This window comes from Sparus aurata, chromosome 15 (genome assembly GCF_900880675.1).
Source record: "Sparus aurata chromosome 15, fSpaAur1.1, whole genome shotgun sequence".
Classification (NCBI taxonomy): Eukaryota; Metazoa; Chordata; class Actinopteri; order Spariformes; family Sparidae; genus Sparus; species Sparus aurata.
Window position 1 is genome coordinate 18,787,197 of NC_044201.1, and position 5,280 is coordinate 18,792,476.

At 43.4% G+C, this 5,280-nt stretch overlaps 1 long non-coding RNA gene across 1 annotated transcript; it reads right to left on the reverse strand.

Moving 5' to 3' along the window:
- Positions 1-324: 324 nt before the first annotated feature.
- LOC115596292 (uncharacterized) lies at positions 325-4,979 on the reverse strand. The gene is made up of 3 exons (XR_003986870.1): positions 4,435-4,979; positions 2,268-2,517; positions 325-952 (listed from the first exon to the last, which is right to left on the reverse strand). It is a non-coding gene; the product is annotated as an uncharacterized LOC115596292 (long non-coding RNA).
- Positions 4,980-5,280: the final 301 nt, after the last annotated feature.

A 5,280-nucleotide genomic window follows, 5' to 3' on the forward strand; every position in this document is an offset into this window, starting at 1 on the left:
TTTTTTTTTTTACCATTGTTTGATTCTTCAGGTCCCTTGTCATTCAATTTGGACTTACAGCCCTGAGTCAGGGGTGGAAATGTAACTGAAAGAAGAATGCAGAGAGGGACAAGGTTCAGGCCAAGAGGGGTGAACAGCAAACTGCCAGATGTAGACTACAGTGCTCCATGTTTAGTCCCAAACGTTCCAGATTCATGCCGTTGCTGTTGGGACTGTTTCTGCATCTGAAACATGTCAGACATGTTTCATCACCTCTTGAGCTTAACTTACAGTCGTTCAAGCTTATGGTCATTTCATTATGAAACAAGGCAACAACGCTTTGGGTCAGTTGGTATCATTTTAACTTAACAGAAACAAAATCAGATGAAATCATCATTCACAGAAGTTTAGTAAGTCCAGCCCCACCGTCTCTCTGATGTGGATCACAGAGCTTAGTTAGGCTGTGAGAGGCTCATATGAAAAGGTCAGGGACGAGTCTAGCACAGAGGGAGGGCTTGATGTGTTGAATAATACAGTAGATGATGTTATGGGGGACACATGACGCCTCTTCCCATGATGCTAACATGCTTCTATATTATTTTAGTCTCTGGCAGAACAGGGATAGTCCATCTGGGTTAGCTGTAGAGTCACCCTGTACACTCCCAGTGAGGAGCACTCTTGTTCTCTGCAAGGACACGACACGGAAGAGTCCAGGAGCAGCGACCTGACACGAAATGCCAAGGCATGGGGGGGGGGGAAGAAAGAGGACAGGAAGATGAAAGTAAATAAACCAGGAAGGCTAATGGAGGTTAACATGAGTAATAGGAACTGGATGAGTGAGAAGAAAGAGGAGCAGAGCTTGAAATCTGAGGAAAGAAATGGGAGAAAGCAGGAAAGATGTTTGACGCTGGGGAGATGATAATGAGATTGCGAAAAAGAGGAAAGTGACAGGAAAGGTGAAGATCAGAGGATACTGAAAGAAAAGAACAACAAGACATAAGTACGGTTTGAGTTGGACAATTAAAAGTACATTTCACTACTGAATTATGTTCTGTTTGAATATTTATGTGGGCTATATGAATAAGATGCAATGCTGAAACTAGCCCGATCCACGGTGGCCCAACCATTGATCGGATTTGGAGGTGACGAGGTGAATTAATTTTAAACGTGGGGCATTTCCTTCCCCACTTCTCAGTTTCCCCCCCAAAAAAAATGTGGGAAAAAAGGGAAAAAAAATCAATAACATAAAAGAATAAGAAAATAAACTGAAAATGTGAATGGTTTTTCAAAGCAGGAAAGGAAGTATTTCACTCTCTCATTCTCCCTTGCTAATTGTCTAATTTAGCAGCACTTAAATGTGTGTGTGTGTGTATGTGTATTAATTGTGTGTGTACAGTATAGTCACAAGCCTGTGACTAGGGCTAACGGGGACAGCAGCAACAGCTGCATCATTCATCTAGTTATTCTGGTAACCTCTTAAAACTGCACAAGTTTGGAAAAAGTTAAATAAATAGCAGAAAAAGTCAATCTAATGAGAAAGTGTCGGGATAAAAGAGAGAGGGAGAGGAAAGAGAGAAATACAGTGGAAAGAAGAAGAAGAAGAAGAAGAGAGGGTTAGAGGGGACAGAGGGCAGGCTAGGCTACTGCTGCCTGTCATACTGTGTCATTGTCACTGATGCTGCGTGTATGTGTGTGGGTGTGTTTGTGTGTGTGTGTAGGTGTGTACATGTGTGTGTGTGTGAGTGAGAGAGGGACTGCCCAACATAAAATGTTACTTGCAGCACTTTTCAATCCCCTAACATTTGTGTGTGTGTGTATGTGTGTTTGTGAGGTTTGGGCTGAGGGCACCAGACAGGCAGGAGGGTAATTTGGTTTGGCACTAATGCAGGGCCGAGGATCTATGCTCTGGGTGAGAAAATGCACACGCATACACACACACGCACAGTTTTTACAATGTTATCTAAATGTAAGCAGACGGTTCACAAAAACTGTGCTACTTCCTGACTTACATCACGGCCTCTCAGAGTCACTGTACGTGTTGACATGGTAGACATCACAATATGGCCGTGTGTGTGTGTGTGTCACTTTAAGGGCCCTTGATGTATGTAACCATTTACTCTGTAGGTTTTTCCACATATAACATGTTTGGACTCCCATTTTAACACTGTGTGAGTATGTGAGAGCTAGCACGCACACAAATGATGTGTATGTGCCGTTCACCTTTAGTTGTGGTTATGTGTTTTTACGTGTGCATGAATACGTGATTCTGTGTGCGTGTGTTTCCTCACTTTAATTTGGGCAGGCGACTGTGCGAAGGCCTCACACCCTGTCACAGCAGCTCTTCATCCTCGTCTTCCTCCACCTCTTCCTCCCTTCCGCTCACACCAGCAACAGGGCGATTATAGCCTCGCCACAATCACCCTGTTTACACCTTACCCGCCACCAATTACCAGGCTTTGACACCCGAGCTGTCACCCTCGAGGGGTTAGGTTGGTGGGCGGCGGATTCACACCGTTGGCCACACTGTCACAGCCTTACCTGTGAACGGATATACAGAGAGGGGCGGGGCGCGGAAAAACACACTTGGATAACAACATTCAATGCAATTTATTTTTATGAAAACGAATATTATAATGAGATTAAAACAACATTAGGTTCAATGCAACTTTAATGTGACATATACTGTATGTTCTTATATATTTGATGGTTCATGCAGTAGGTCCAGAAATCACAATGATGTATATTGTCATGATTTGTCATGAATCATATAGAGCACGCTACATTCTTCAGCACTGGGAAAGAAAGAGAGCAGGTTTTGAGATGATCTTCGCAAATGGCATCTTTCTGCCGTCTGACCTGGCCCTAACCTCCCCAGGGAGGAAGAGAGTTGGGATATGTCATGCTAATCGGTCTTGGATTTAAGGCTGCTCCCGGCTAATGTTCGGTTGCAGGGAAATGAACTGGAAGTAATGGGAAATTCGGACACTGCTGTGCCCACGTCTTTACAGATACCTGTCTGCACCTCAGCGTCCTGGACCAGGCTGTTGCACTGTTGGACTCTGTGTTTACGTCATTAATGCTTTGGGCTGATGCATAGTCAAAATTGATGGAAAAAGGTTACCGCAACAAACTTTTCAATGTGAAGATGAAAAACCACCATGAGAACCTTTGTTGATTCTGCTGAACGCAAATTGAAAAAAATGCACCACAGACTTATTCGTATATACACAAACATATAAATACACTGCCTGTATACATATTCACGTATCGGCTATACAAACGACAATGTGTCGCAAACCTTGAATTCGTTATACAATCCTGTGTGAAAAAAAAAAAAAAACTTAACTTGACATCTATGTACAGAATGGGAAAACATGTTTCCATAAAAGGCAAAATCCTTGTTTAGATAGCAGTAATCAAACCTGTATGTACATGCAAATACAGTGCTTTCAGGGCCACAGAGTTTTATAGAAAGCGGAGGCGAAATATGTTGCAGCATTAAGCACAAAGCAAAATGAAATCACGTCAAATAGCCATACATTGATTATAGGCTGGGCTGCTGGGAAGAAACATCATGTCAGTATTCAATGTCAGGTAATACTATTGCCACACTACCACTCTATTCTTCACAACCTCTGAATCACATTTCCCTAGACTGAGTTCACGTTTCCGGAGCTTTTCACACAGGTTTCTTTACTGACACGCGGCTAAGCACAACACGTGTCTCAATGCAATGTAATTAACACATTCATACATACACAACTCAGAATCAAATCAGGTATGTGAACAGTAAGATTTTGTAACAACACTTAAACACTTCTTAAAAAACAACCATAAAAATCACTGATTAAGGGCAGGATTATGCATCACTAGTCTTTAACTGTCTTTTTTTAAAACTAAGATTTGGTGGATTTACCCTTTAAATAAGCACATTTTAGACAAAAATAAACTTTTTTTTAACTTAAATTATACATTTAGAAATTAGTTTCTGAAGTAGTTCTTTACAGCGTCAAACTGCAACTATCTCTCTCTCTTCGTAGTGCGTGCGCGCGCGCGTGTGTGTGTGTGTGTGTAGACGTGCTGCACAGTGAGGTGAGTGTGGTCCACTGTGTGAAGGGGTGGGACAGAGGGCTTGGCCTGGAGCACAGCTATGATTAATGGACACACACACGCAAACACACAGCATCATCCCTCCTCTCTGTCCCATACTCGGGTCATGTCTTTTTAACCCCTGTAACGCAATGACACACACACACACACACACCTGGGCCAGCCTGGATGAAACAGTCAAGCTGTTTGTATCACAGGGGAGGGGAGCTGTAACCTCGCGGCCACAGTAATGTCACACTCAGAAATGAGCTACAGTGGGACAATGGTGAATCCGTGTGTGTGTGTGTGTGAGAGAGAGTGTGTGTGTGTGTGCGCGCGTTTCGGTGTGTGTGTTAATGAGCTGACCTGTTTGGTCCACCTGCTCTCCCCAGCTGGCCGGGCTGAGATGGAGTTGGATGCCGTAAATATCTGGTGGAAGGCTCCGCTGGGCTTTGCTTCACTTCTCTCATCCCTCTCTCTCCTCCTCTCCTCATCTCTGCCCTCGTCTCTTCGCCGTCTCACTTCATCTCCCTCCCTCCCATCTTCTCCCCTTGTGCTCACCTCCGTCATGTCACCTCCTCTGCTTTTCTTCCGTCTCACTATCCCTTCGTTTTTAAGCATTCCCGTCTCATCCTCTCGTTTCACTGATGTGTTCTCCTTTCTGCGCTCTCATCTCTGTCCTCTCTTCTATAGTTCCTTTCCTTCATTTCTGTAGTTCTTTCCTTTCTCTCTCCGCTTTGTCTGTCTTGTCACCTTACGTGCCTTCTCCTTCTCTTTCCTTTCCTTTTGTTTCTTCCTTGTGTTTGCCTCGCATGATAGGTTTTTTTTTTCTTCACTTATTTTTCTAACGCGACCTCCAGTGGAGAATCATGCATTGAGCAACAAACACAGATCTGGCACACTTGGATTTTGAGGCTTTCCTCTTCTGTCCTGGAGGGATTGTTTTTTTTTTCACACATTTAGAATGGCGACCCCTTTGTCAAGGTCCAGCCTTTTGATTGTAGTTCATTCATTTTGGAACTAAGAGCAGTACGCAGAAAAGAGCCCTCCATGTGTTGTAAAAAAAAAATGTAAAGTTTGGACACTTTTAGGAACAATCGATGCGTTTAACAAGTAGTGTGTTGTGTTCAGGGCAACATGTACGGGCTTCAACTTGAATGACTTATATTAAAAGTGTTACTATTGATGTTCTGAGTTGCTAGTAAGTCACAG